The sequence below is a fragment of the Amblyraja radiata genome, chromosome 21 (assembly GCF_010909765.2).
Source record: "Amblyraja radiata isolate CabotCenter1 chromosome 21, sAmbRad1.1.pri, whole genome shotgun sequence".
Lineage (NCBI taxonomy): Eukaryota > Metazoa > Chordata > Chondrichthyes > Rajiformes > Rajidae > Amblyraja > Amblyraja radiata.
Genome location: NC_045976.1, coordinates 3,034,583 through 3,049,039, shown reverse-complemented (window position 1 = coordinate 3,049,039; position 14,457 = coordinate 3,034,583).

Genomic DNA, 14,457 nt, shown 5'->3' with positions numbered 1-14,457 from the left:
TTTTTCCATATCCTTCCAAGCCTGTCTAACTGGTACTTTCCTTTGTAACGCTCGGACTGATTCGGGAGGCATAGGACAAACCCTTTTTGGTTTTATTTAGTGTATTTAGTTCAGCGGAAATACTACATATGATTACAAGGTAACCAAGGTAAAGTCCAGACAATGTCCGATGATAGATATACAGAGCGTCTCCAAAGAGATAGACACAACGTGCTACGGGGTCCGAGAACATCTCACGGGGTCGGAGAGCAACTCTGGAGGATACGTCAGGACTTTCATATGAAGAAAGTCTGGATAGACTCGGTTTGTACTCGCTAGAATTTAGAAGATTGAGGGGGGATCTTACAGAAACTAACAACATTCTTAAGGGGTTGGACAGGCTAGATGCAGGAAGATTGTTCCCGATGTTGGGCAAATCCAGAACAACGGGTCACAGTTTACGGATAAGGGGGGAAATCTTTTCGGACCGAGATGAGAAAAACATTTTTCACACAGAGAGTGGTGAATCTCTGGAATTCTCTGCCACAGAAGGTAGTTGAGGCCAGTTCATTGGCTATATTTAAGAGAGAGTTACAGTGGCTTGCAAAAGTTTTACCTTGAACATTTCCACATTTTGTCACGTTACAACCACAAACGTAAATGTATTTTATTGGGATTTTATGTGATAGACCAACACAAAGTGGTGCATAATTGTGAAGTGGAAGGAAAATGATACATGGTTTTCAAATTTTTTTACAAATAAAAAACTGAAAAGTGTGGCGTGCAAAAGTATTCTGGGTCAATATTTTGTAGAACTACCTTTCGCTGCAATTACAGCTGCAAGTCTTTTGTGTATGTCTCTACCAGCTTTGCACATATAGAGACTGAAATTGTTGCCCATTCTTCTTGGCAAAATAGCTCAAGGTCAGTCAGATTGGATGGAGATCGTCTGTGAACAGCAATCTTCAAGTCTTGCCAGAGATTCTCAATTGGATTTAGGTCTGGACTTTGACTGGGCCATTCTAACACATGAATATGCTTTGATCTAAATCATTCCATTGTAGCTCTGGCTGTATGTTGAGGGTCGTTGTCCTGTTGGAAGGTGAACCTCCGCCCCAGTCTCGTCGTTTGCAGACTCTAACAGGTTTTCTTCCAAGATTGCCCTGTATTTGGCTCCATCCATCTTCCCATCAACTCTGACCAGCTTCCATGTCCCTGCTGAAGAAAAGCATCCCCACAGTATGATGTTGCCACCACCATGTTTCACAGTGGGAATGGTGTGTTCAGGGTGATGTGCAGTGTTAGTTTTCCGCCACACATTGCGTTTTGCATTTAGGCCAAAAACTTCAAGTTTGGTGTCATCTGACCAAAGCACCTTCCTCCACATGTTGCTGTGTCCCCCACATGGCTTGTGGCAAACTGCAATCGGGACTTCTTATGGCTTTTTTTCAACAATGGCTTTCTTCTTGCCACTCTTCCATAAAGGCCCAATTTGTGGAGTGCACGAGTATAAGTTGTCCTGTGGACAGATTCTCCCACCTGAGCTGTGGAACTCTGCTGCTCCTCCAGAGTTACCATGGCTGCTTCTCTGATCAATGCTCTCCTTGCCCGGCCTGTCAGTTTAGGTGGACGGCCATGTCTTGGTAGGTTTGCAGTTGTGCCATATTCTTTCCATTTTCGGATGATGGATTGAACAGTGCTCCGTGAGATGTTCAAAGCTTGGGATATTTTTTTATAACCTAACCCTGCTTTAAACTTATCCACAACTTTATCCCTGACCTGTCTGGTGTGTTCCTTGGGCTTCATGATGCTGTTTGTTCACTAATGTTCTCTAACAAACCTCTGAGGCCTTCACAGAACAGCTGTATTTATACTGAGATTAGATTACACACAAGTGGACTCTATTTACTAATTAGTTGACTTCTGAAGGCAATTGGTTGCACTGGATTTTATTTAGGGGTACCAGAGTAAAGGGGGCTGAATACTTTTGCACGCCACACTTTTCAGTTTTTTATTTGTAAAACAATTTGAAAACCAGGTATCATTTTCCTTCCACTTCACAATTATGCGTCACTTTGCGTTGGTCTATCACGTAAAATCCCAACAAAATACATTTACGTTTATGGTTGTAACGTGACAAAATGTGGAAAAGTTCAAAGGGTATGAATACTTTTGCAAGCCACTGTAGATGTGGCCCTTGTGGCTAAAGAGATCAGGGGGTATGGAGAGAAGGCAGGTACAGGATACTGCGTTGGATGATCATCCATGATCATATTGAATGGCGGTGCAGGCTCGAAGGGCCGAATGGCCCACTCCTGCACCTAATTTCTATGTTTCTATGATAGTAGGCGAGGTTTCGCCAACCTATGGCCTCCTAAGAAGCTATCTGATCCGCTGAGTTGCTTTATTCCTTTAAAGCTAGATTCGCATTGTGCAGTCGATACAACCACAAGATAGACTGACCTAACATCGTCATGCAACTCTTCATACCTCGAAAGTATGTAGAAGTAGATACCGTCCATTTAAAAATAAGATATATTTCTTGTTGTATTGTGAGCATGTTGTACACTGCCCCTTAATAGTCGATCGAAACAACGAATAGGAATCTGCATTCCTTGTGCAGATTGGCATTTCATGGTCAAGGAAATGAAAGAGTACGGCGATTGGTGAGGAATACGGTCGTAAGTATGCATCTGGTCAGCCATGACTGTGTTTAGATACACAGCAATTTGGTGGGTGGGGGTGGAGTCAGATAATGACAATGTGTTGGTAACCATTTCTATAATTTCAGAATATTTTCAACCTGGATTTGGAACGTTACGTTGGCAACCCTCCATTATATTTGTCATTACTTTACAAGCCTTCTCCTTTTGTGTGTTCGTACCTTTTCCCCTGCAACCAACGACATGTTCACTTCTTTGTAAAAGTTGAGTTAGTTCAGCTGCATATTTCTGTATACCTAATTTAACATTGGAAGATTCCTGGAGAAGAAAATACAAACGCGGATTACCGCCTTTCCTCCACAGTGAAACATTCCGTCCCTGCAACAGCCGGGAGAATCTCCTCAGCACAACTTCGGCCCAACCGCGAACTTGCTATCGCGCACAGCCCAAAGCTGCACGGAAAAATTTGATTGCTATGAATCGGAATAATGTCAAGACATCCATGATCTGAGATTCCATGCCACTGCTGATTATGTCTTCCATCTTCACTACCATATATAACATATAACATATAACAATTACAGCACGGAAACAGGCCATCTCGGCCCTACAAGTCCGTGCCGATCAACTTTTTTCCCTTAGTCCCACCTGCCTGCACTCATACCATAACCCTCCATTCCCTTCTCATCCATATGCCTATCCAATTTATTTTTAAATGTTACCAACGAACCTGCCTCCACCCCTTCCACTGGAAGCTCATTCCACACCGCTAACCACTCTCTGAGTAAAAAAGTTCCCTCTCATGTTACCCCTAAACTTATGTCCCTTAATTCTGAAGTCATGTCCTCTTGTTTGAATCTTCCCTATTCTCAAAGAAAAAGCTTGTCCACACCAACTCTGTCTATCCCTCTCATCATTTTAAAGACCTTTATCAAGTTCCCCCTTAACCTTCTGCGCTCCAGAGAATAAATACCTAACGTATTCAACCTATCTCTGTAACTTAGTTGTTGAAACCCAGGCAACATTCTACTAAATCTCCTCTGTACTCTCTATATTTTGTTGACATCCTTCCTATAATTGGGCGACCAAAATTGTACCATCTCCAACATGTGCTGATACGTCTATGAATCTATGGGCACGTCAATGCTCCGGCAGGGTGCTGCAATATAGTGCACATGCTCCACTGACATTTCAGCTCCTAAAGTGTAAAACCGCACTAGTGTTCCGATTAAACCCCATCTGCCATTTTGCAGCCATTATTTCATATTGTTTTAAATGCTGCTGCACATTTAAACAAACGTCCTCCTGTCGGAAACTCCACTACCCATGTAAATGATCGGGTGGCAGCACTGGGCGTCCACTCGATTTGGCTTCAGAATTAATGGACGCTCTGTTAGAAAAGAAGTAAGGAGTTATTTCATTAGTCAGAAGGTAGTTGATCTGTGGAATTCCTTGCCACAGATGGATGCGGAGGTCAAGTCAGTAGATATGTTTATGGTAGAGATGGACACATTCTTGATTAGAACGTTTGTCAAACGTTATGAGGAAAAGGCAATTGGATTAGGAGGCAGAGATTAGGAGGCAGATGTCAGCCATGATTGAATGGTGGAGTGGACTCGTTGGGCCGAATGCCCCAATTCTACTGCGAAACCCTGTAAATGTGAACTTGGCTAATATTTAGTTTTGCTCGTAATTGGTATGATTGGTGAGTAGCAAAATATAGGAACATATGGGTTTGTATTGTTCTTAAACGAAGGGGTAAAGAGGGATCTCGTAGAAGTCTAGTAACTTATGTGAGGCAAGAGCATGGATCCGAGCAGACCATGCTCCTTCCGCACATTAGAAATCTAGAGATCCTTGGAGAAAAGAGTATAAATGTCTTGTGAGTTTAGGTTGAACGTCTTCTCCCAAAGAACGTTTGGATTACGGAAGCAAATGATTGGCGGTAGAGTTACTGCCGAACAACGAATGCTGCGCCGGAGACCCGCGTTCGATCCTGACTACGGGTGCTGTCTGTACGGAATTGATATTTCTCCCCGTGCCCGGCGTGGGTATTCTCTGAGAGCTTTGATTTCCTCCCACACTCCAAAGCTGTACAGGTATGTAGGTTAATTGGCTCGATAAATGTACACATTGTCCCTAGTGGGTATAGGATCGTGTTAATGTGCGGGGATCGCTGGTCGGCGCGGACCCGGTGTGCCTCGAGGGCCTGTTTCGGCGCTGTATCTCTAAATTAAACTAAACTAAAGTGTCCGAGTCGCTGCAAGAGCAGATGCTTACATAATATTTACGATTTTATACAGCCGTCGGAGAGGACCACGGGCGAAATGCTGACCAAACTCGGTTTTTAAATGTTCTACAACCTCGCAAGTCATAATGTACCCCGGATACAGAAACACGTCTATTTTTGCATAACTTAGGAGAACGTTTGTAAGCGTCAGCTTGAATATTTTGTGTAGTTCTGTCCATGGTAGGGGGATTGCGTTCGCAGAAGAGATTTAGCTTAGTTTTAGTTTTGTTTACTTTCGAAATAAAGTGCGGAAACAGGCCCTTCAGCCCACCAAGTCCGCGTTGGTCAGCGACACCGCGTGCATTAGCACTATGCGACACATTAGGGACAAGTTACAATACGTACCGCAGCCATTTCAGCTACAGAACTGCAGGGCACCCGGGAAAACCTATATGGACACTGGAAAAACGTACAAACTCGGTACAGAGAGCACACGTAGTCAGGATCGAACACTGGTCTCTGGCGCAGCAACTGCGCTACGCCGTGCCGCCTTATAGCGGAATATTGCCAAATATGTAGCATTTCGCACTGAATGGTGTTGTTTATGGGTGGATGCTGACAGGGAACTTACAGAGATCTATTAACACACGACTGGTGTAGAGGGCTGATAGTGGGGGACCTGGGCTCGCAACAACTTACCTGTAATTATGTCGCCAACGGTTTTTGTTAGAGAAGGTGATTAAGTGTGATCTTAAAGAGATGGTTTGGACTCAATAAGTGGCTGGGCTCTAGAATTTTTCAGTGCCCTTTTAGCGGAGGCAAATTCTCTGACAACATTTAACAAGTAGTTCGGCGATCATTTGAATTGCAAGAAAAGTTTGAATCACTCACTACTGCTTTGCGATCGTATTTGCACGCAGGGTTGGAAGGATGGTAATTTTATTTTTATTTTTATTATTTATTTCGAACAGAATAAAATAATAAAAAGCAAGTGTAAAACAGCATACAAAAAACAAATCAAGAATAAACAATACCTGTGAATAAATGACATCGTATGTGTCCGAAAAGGAACAGGAAGAAGCCAAAGCTTATTAATTCCCACCCCTTATTCAACTGCTTGTAATTATCTTATACAAATTTAGCAGCTATGTGTACACCATATGTTCACCAGCCACCATATGTACACAAAATTATTTACATTGATACACTAAACAAATATTTACAAAGCCATACAAAAAAGAAAAAAAGAAAAAGAAAAGAAAAAGCTCTCAAATACTATACAGTATCTTAGTCATATATACAACCCATCACTCTATAATCACCCTTCCCAATACAATCAGTGCAACAAATACCCACTCACAATCACCTATCCTCATCCCAATATCCTTTTAAACAAGTGTTTTTGTACATCTTTTTAAACTGAATTGTGTTTATGCTAAGTTTTATCTCCTGTTCCAGACCATTCCACAAATTCACACCACAGATTGCTATGCACATACTTTTAAGAGTTGTTTAATTGTGTTTTTTTAAATTATGTTCCCCTCTCAAATTATACCCACGCTGTCTTTTCAACGATATGCCAAAGAACACTGTGCAAAGAAAAAGGATATTTTTAAAAATCACGAAGGGAAATTGAGATGCGCGGTCTCTCTTTCCTTCGATGCCAAATCCCGGTCTGCAACGATATGATAAGGGACACATTTGTAACTGCGACGTAAAGCGATGGAATGCGTATTATTACATTCTAAAATGTGAATTCTTATGATATCCGATATGCTTGGCAACCGTGTGAATCAAAAGATCCAGACACAGTTCAATCTATCTATACTATTCCTAAAACTCTCATCTTGACCACTTCCGGTCTGCGTTGTATTTAATTTGCGCAGAAACGTTCGCCCGTAGCTATACGCTTCTTCGCCACCCTACTCACCGTTCTCCACAGCTGCAAGTCAAATAAGTTTTGTTCCGATCGGAGAAATAGTACAATGGTTATGAAGGTATAAATATCGTAAACACTGCCCCTTCCGGAACCCGCTGTCAATAACGCGGCGAGGTGAATACAGTTGAAGGGGTGGAGTGTGTTGAGCAGCCCGCGGGGAGTGCTCAGCATCCGACTGCTTATGCGTCAACCAGCACGATCTGCCGGAAGCTGCTGTTGAACCGGAAGTCTCGGAGTGAAGCCGGAGTGGGAGCGGGATCTGCTGCGTGAGAACGAAAGCAGAAGGTGCGGGGTGAGTAGTGTGCGAGCCCCCTTCCCCACATCCCCCTTCCTCCTCCCCCCACATCCCCTACCCTCCCTTTCTCCCACCCTCCACAACTTCCCTCTCCCACACTCACCCTCCCCAACAACTGCCCGCCCCGCACACACCCCCTCCACCACACCGCCTACCCCACACACATCCTCCCCACACACACTCTTCCCCACAGCCCTCCACCACACCCCTCTACCCCACACACATCCTCCCCAGAAACACTCCTCCCCACATCCCCTCCCCACACCCACCCTCCCCAACAACTTCCCTCCCCGCACACCCCCCCCCTCCACTACAACCCCCTACCCCACACACATCCTCCCCGCACCCCCTCCCCCACACGCCTCTGCCCCACACCGCCCTATCCCACACACACCCTCCACCACACCCCCTCCCCCACACCTACCCTCACCCACAACCACCCCCTTCCCCACCACCCCAACTCCATACCCCATACCCTCCTCTCCCACACCTCCCCTCCTCCACACCCCCCCCCTAGCACCCTCTCCCACACACCATATAACCATATAACAATTACAGCACAGAAACAGACCATCTCGACCCTTCTAGTCCGTGCCGAACACGTATTCTCCCCTAGTCCCATATACATGCGCTCAGACCATAACCCTCCATTCCTTTCCCGTCCATATAACTATCCAATTTATTTTTAAATTATAAAAACGAACCTGCCTCCACCACCTTCACTGGAAGCTAATTCCACACAGCCACCACTCTCTGAGTAAAGAAGTTCCCCCTCATGTTACCCCTAAACTTCTGTCCCTTAATTCTCAAATCATGTCCCCTTGTTTGAATCTTCCCTACTCTCAGTGGGAAAAGCTTATCCACGTCAACTCTGTCTATCCCTCTCATCATTTTAAATACCTCTATGAAGTCCCCCCTTAGTCTTCTGCGCTCCAAAGAATAAAGCCCTAACTTGTTTAAATAAAGAATAAAGCCCTCCAGTGAAGGTGGTGGAGGCAGGTTCGTTTTTATCATTTAAAAATAAATTGGATAGTTATATGGATGGGAAAGGAATGGAGGGTTATGGTCTGAGCGCAGGTATATGGGACTAGGGGAGACTATGTGTTCGGCACGGACTAGAGGGGTCGAGATGGCCTGTTTCCGTGCTGTAATTGTTATATGGTTATATGGTTATATGGTTGTTCAACCTTCCCCCTTCCCCCACATCTTCCCTCCCCCGCATCCACCCTCCGCAACAACTTCCCTCCCCGCACACACACACCTACCCCACACACATCCTCCCCCACACACTCCTCCCCACACTCCCCTCCCCACCGCCTCTTCCCGCGCACCACCCTCCCCACACACACCGTCGCTCTCCCCCACCGACCCTCCCCCGCACCCCCCCCCCCCCGCCCACACCTACCCGCCCCGCCACCACCACTACCCCATACCCCATACCCTCCTCCCCTAAACCTCCCCTCTCCCACGCCCCCTCCCCCCTCCCCCCCCCTCTCCCACACACTCCCTCGCCCCCCCCCCCCACCCCCACACCCGCACTCCTCAACATCCCCTCCCCTGAGTGGTGGAATATTTGTTTGGGGGAACGGATAGCGTTGGGGGAACAGGGTAGTGGTGGAATATTGCTTTGGGGAATGGGTTGTGTTGGGGGGACCAGGCCTCCCGTGTGACTGGGACCCAACAGGTTCCACTTAATCTAGTAATATATTAAAAAACACAGGGTGGGGAAGAAGTGGTGACTAAAACTGCACACTCTTTCGCGTCTGGTCGACTGGTTAATCTTAGATTGCAGACTGTCGGCTATCTCCAGCAGCAACTCGACCATAGCACGTCTGCACTAAGTTGGTAGCGTCAGCAGACGACGCCCGCCAACTGACACCAACATTACTGCTCCGACCAGTCAGTATAAAGGTAGCATCGTATCCGCGTAGAATTGAAACAACCTTTCCCGATTCTTTGATCCTGAACTGGACTCACGCTGCAAGATGCGAAACGCACTTCTGTTCGTTTTTGTAATATTCCTCCTGACTCAAACGCTCGCAGAGGGATTTGTTTTTTTCCCGTCTCTGGGCTCAGGTATGTATACATACTAAGTTTATCGACGACGGTGTTAAAGATGGTCTTCTCCGTACACACCGATAATTTCAATGTTACAGCGAGGTCTCGCTGGAAGTCCGTAGATTTTAATAGAGGACAGTAAATCAAGAGTCAATGTTGTTTTATTGTCATATGTCCCAGATAGAACAATGAACTTCTTACTTGCTGCAACACAACAGAATATGTAATCATAATAAATATAACAAAAACAATTGTAGAACAGTAACACGTCAAAAACTTCCGAAGTAGACAAAAGTAGACTCCTCAAGGTATGCCTACTTTGAAGAAGTTATCCTCCTCCCTCAGAACTCTACCTTAGATTTTCAAGCATCTGCAGTTCCTTCTTAAAAACTTCCTGAATGCAGCAGATTCGTGAAATGCGAACACTCGACATTCCCTAGCCCTTCACTCAGCCTTCCCATTGATTCCCCATAAGAGCAGATGGAACATAGATCGTGTAGTAAAAAGTAATTGGCCGCCATCACCCCTCACCTCTCCCCACATCCTATCCCATAAACCCACGCCCAGCCCACCCACAAAAGGACACGTTTACCTCAAACCACAGATCAGATTCTCAAGGATTATTTTACCATTTCCTTTATTTTTGAATAAAACATTCTTTATTTTCAAGATGACCAATGCACAGAGAAAGGTGGTGTGTGTCGTGACTTATGCCGTTACCCGGAAGAGGAGAAGATAACTGCTCCATGCTATCACGGCAATAAATGTTGCAAGCCAAGAGTCATTACTCGCACTTTATCTTTTAAAACCCGCCCTGGAGAATAATTCCTTCAAGAGCTGTAGCAATAAATAAATGCGGTTGCATTGATTACCGCCCCATTGTCTTTACATTTTTATTTGTTTCCGCTGATTTCACTGGAATAAATATTAGTCAAGGGAGAACCGACAATTGTTAAATTAGGCGAACAACAGCATATGTAAACTAATGGTCGAGTCTCGGGTAAAATGCAAGACAAGCTGGAAATGTGAAGGAAATCAGAAACTGCAAGAAACACTTTGTGAATTATGTAGCACATGAGACGATCATCAACGTGAAATGTTAACGGCTTTTTAGTTTTCCAGCGTTTACGGTCTTAATTTCTTCACAATTCGAGACCGTTGGCATTGTCTTTACTCAGGTAAAAAGGTGAGGGAAAGAGGAGAGCATTGAGTCTTAGTCACAATGTCAACCTGTGTGTAAACAGGCTCTTCGACCAAACTCGTCCATGCCGACCAAGAGGCCCATGTAAGCTGGTCCAATTTCCTTTGTAAGAACAATACCGTCTAGTCCTATCTTCTCCATGTACCTATTGCACACCGAGAGGATCCCTCCACTGCGAGAGTCCACGAGGCTGTAGACAACGCGCGCGGTAGCTGGTCCCCGAGAGGGTCCCGGGGATTTATGTCCCCCTCACATCAATTCCTCATACCACTCTTTGGTCTGTAGATTGCGGTATTGTCATAGGGTGAACAAGGTCATGTGATATGAACATAATTGGACTATTCGTCCCATCAACTCCAATCCACCATTCAATCATGGCTGATCTATTTATCCCTCCTAACCCCATCTGCAATTTCTCCAACACGCCTGACGGAGCGAGGCTTGGCGTCAGCTTGACGAATACAACCGGACGTTGCAGCCTCAATACTTTATACTACAACTTCGAAACACTTGACATCTCGTCCTCATCTATTATCCGTCCGTGAAATAAGAAATGAACATAAGAGTGTGCCCTTGGAGGCAAAGGGATTGGCGACAGGATGACAGGTTGGGCCCGAGTGGCAGGATTCGCCCAGCAGTTTATAACTCAGAAATTAGAACAGTACGGCACATGACGGCACCGTCGGCCCACGATGTTTGTGCCGCATGTCCTGTCGAGTTAAACTGATCTCATCTGCCTGCACATGTTCATATATCTGTTTCTTGCATTTCCCATTGCCTGTGCAAAAGCCTGTTAAACGCCACTATCATCCACCACCCGCCCTGGTAGTGGATCACAGTCCCCCATCACGCTGTGTGTAAACTACCTGCCCCGCACTTCTCCGGTAACCATTTCCCCTCTCACCTTTTAGCTCTAATGTTGGACTTTCCACCCTAGCAAAATGTTCTGACAGTTCACCTTATCTATGCCCATCGCACTTTACCTTATTGCCTCTCGTCAACCTTCCACGTTCTAGAGAAAATAATCCAAGTCCATTCAACCTTTCGTTGTTGCTTCATCTCTCTGAACCAAGCAGCACTCTGCTGAACCTTCTCTACACCATCCACATATTTCCTGTAATGGGGCGATTGGCTCTGCATGCAGCACTTCAAACCTAGCCTAATCAAAGTCCTATAGAACTATATCACGACTTTCGACTCATATATTCATTGTCCCTAGCAATGGAGGCAAGCATATGACATCCTTCAATCCTCTGTGGTTGTGTAGCCATCTTCAGTGAGCTATGAGCTGGGGTCGCCTACACACAACACAATTTTGTATTATCTTTCTCGCATGGAGTTAGCCTTGATAATCCAATATTTTTTACGAAGGTGGGACAGCATATAGTTTCTTCCTCCATTTCTTTTCGACTGGTTTCTCGATTCACGGCCAAAAGGACCACTGACCTTCAAGATGCACGGTAGTGTATGTAAATGAAATGTGGTCGTCAAAATATAATTGTTACAGTTGGTGTAAACATCTATGGAACCAATCTGGATTATTATTTTGTTAAAACAACCGAAAGTTCCAATCACACGGGATTTTACTTTATATACAGGAAAATCCAAAAGTGGCGAAGGAAGATTAAAAATGACCCCCATCCTCCAGTCTCCCCCGGCCAGTGATGTGATTGACGCGGGGATCTGGACCAATCGCTGACAAGTCCCGCCCCCAGGCGACGTCATGTCCGTTATTTGGATTTCCGGCGTCGTTTCCGTTCGGTTATTTGGCTTCCACTTCTTCGCTTCGGCATCTCGTCCATCGATGCCACGTCCGCACACGGGGATATTGGGCACTGCAATGTACAGCGCGAAAGCACGGCAGAGAGCGCAGACAAGATTTACTAGAACAGTATAGCAAGGAACTGAAGATACTGGTTTACACCAAAGGTAGACACAAATTACTGGAGTAATTCAGCGGGACAGGCAGTATTTCTGGAGAGAAGGAATGGGTGACGTTTCGGCTCGTGCCCCTTCTTCGGTCTGAAGAAGGGTCTCGATCCGAAACATCACACATTCCTTCTCTCCGGGGATGCTGCCTGTCCCGCCTGAGTTACTCCACCATTTTGTGTCGATTTCTTAGAACAGCCCTGCGACCTGGAACTTTGGTTGCAATGCTGGAGAATGTACTTTAGGAGGAGCGAAGTCTGAAAGGAGATTTGATTCAAAATCATCGCGGGCAGAGGGATTAAAGTGGGACGGGATGCACCGGAGTTTGGGCTGTTTAATCTAATGTTTTGATTTCAAGGCACAGCATTTTTATTTTCACTGTCTTGTACAATGCATGTATAATGTATGTTTTAGTGTGTTGTCCATGTGTGTCTGTGATGCTTCTGCAACCAAGGTTTTCATTGTTCCTGTACCTCAATACACATGTGAATCCGAAAATAAACCAGGCTTGAGAACTGGAGTACATAGACTTCAAGTGGTTGTCAAAAGAAACAGGGATGGCGCGAAGAAAAAAGTTCATGAGTGCATATGAAAGCATATGGAGAGCAGACACTCCACATCGCCCATCCCACCATCAGTCCAAACCAGTTACATAATTCCATACAACACCTCCACGGGGTCTATATTCCACCGAGGTACAAAGAGTACTTGTGAATAGTCGCAAAATGCTGGAGTAACTCAGCGGGACAGGCAGCGCCTCTGGAGAGAAGGAATGCGTGACGTTTCGGGTTGAGACCCTTCTTCACAATGAACTGAGCTCTCGTCGGTGAGAGTACTTGTGGTTGTCTGAAGAAGGGTCCCTCCCCGAATCGTCACCCATTCCTTCTATCCAGAGATACTGCCTGTCCGCTGAGTTGCTCCAGCTTTTTGTGTATATCTTCAATTTCAGAGTTAAATAAAAAAATACACGGTGCTGGAGGAACTCGGCAGGCTAGGTGGCATATGTGGAGGGAATGCATTAGGAGTTTCGGGCCAGGGTTCTTCTTTAATAGGAAGGAACTGCACATGCGGTTGTGTTTGCAAAACGCCAAATGATTCCGGGGGGGGGGAAGAGAGAGAGAGAGAGAGAGAGAGAGAGAGAGAGAGAGAGAGATAGAGAGAGGGAGAGATAGAGAGCGCTGATATGAACAGCGATAGATATAGAGAGGAATCTCTTCTCTTCTCTCTCTCTCTCTTCTATATATCTAGCGCGCGTCTTATCTCTCTCTCTCTCTCTCTCTCTTGCGCTCACGCTCTCTCTCTCTCTCGCTCTCTTCTCTCTCTCTCCTGCTCTCTCGTCATATCTCTCTCTTTCTCTCTCATCTTTGCCCTTCTCATCCGCTTCGAGAGAGAGATAGACAGATATTTAGACAGATAGACAGATAGATAGACAGATAGATAGATAGATAGATGGATAGATAGATAGATAGATAGATAGATAGATAGATAGATAGATAGATAGATGGATAGATAGATAGATAGATAGATAGATAGATAGATAGATAGATAGATAGATAGATAGATAGATAGATAGATAGATAGATAGACAGATATTTAGACGGATAGACAGATAGACAGATAGACAGATAGACAGATAGACAGATAGACAGATAGACATATAGATAGATAGATAGATAGATAGATAGATAGATAGATAGATAGATAGATATATAGATAGATGGATAGATAGATAGATAGATAGATAGATAGATAGATAGATAGATAGATAGATAGATAGATAGATAGGTAGGTAGGTAGGTAGATAGATAGATAGATAGATAGATAGACAGATAGATAGATAGATAGATAGATAGATCGATAGATCGATAGATCGATAGATCGATAGATAGATAGATAGATAGATAGATAGATAGATAGATAGATAGATAGATAGATAGATAGATAGATAGATAGATAGATAGATAGGTAGGTAGGTAGGTAGGTAGGTAGGTAGGTAGGTAGGTAGATAGATAGATAGATAGATAGATAGATAGATAGATAGATAGATAGATAGATAGATAGATAGATAGATAGATAGATAGATAGATAGATAGATAGATAGATAGATAGATAGATAGATAGATAGATAGATAGATAGATAGATAGATAGATAGATAGATAGAT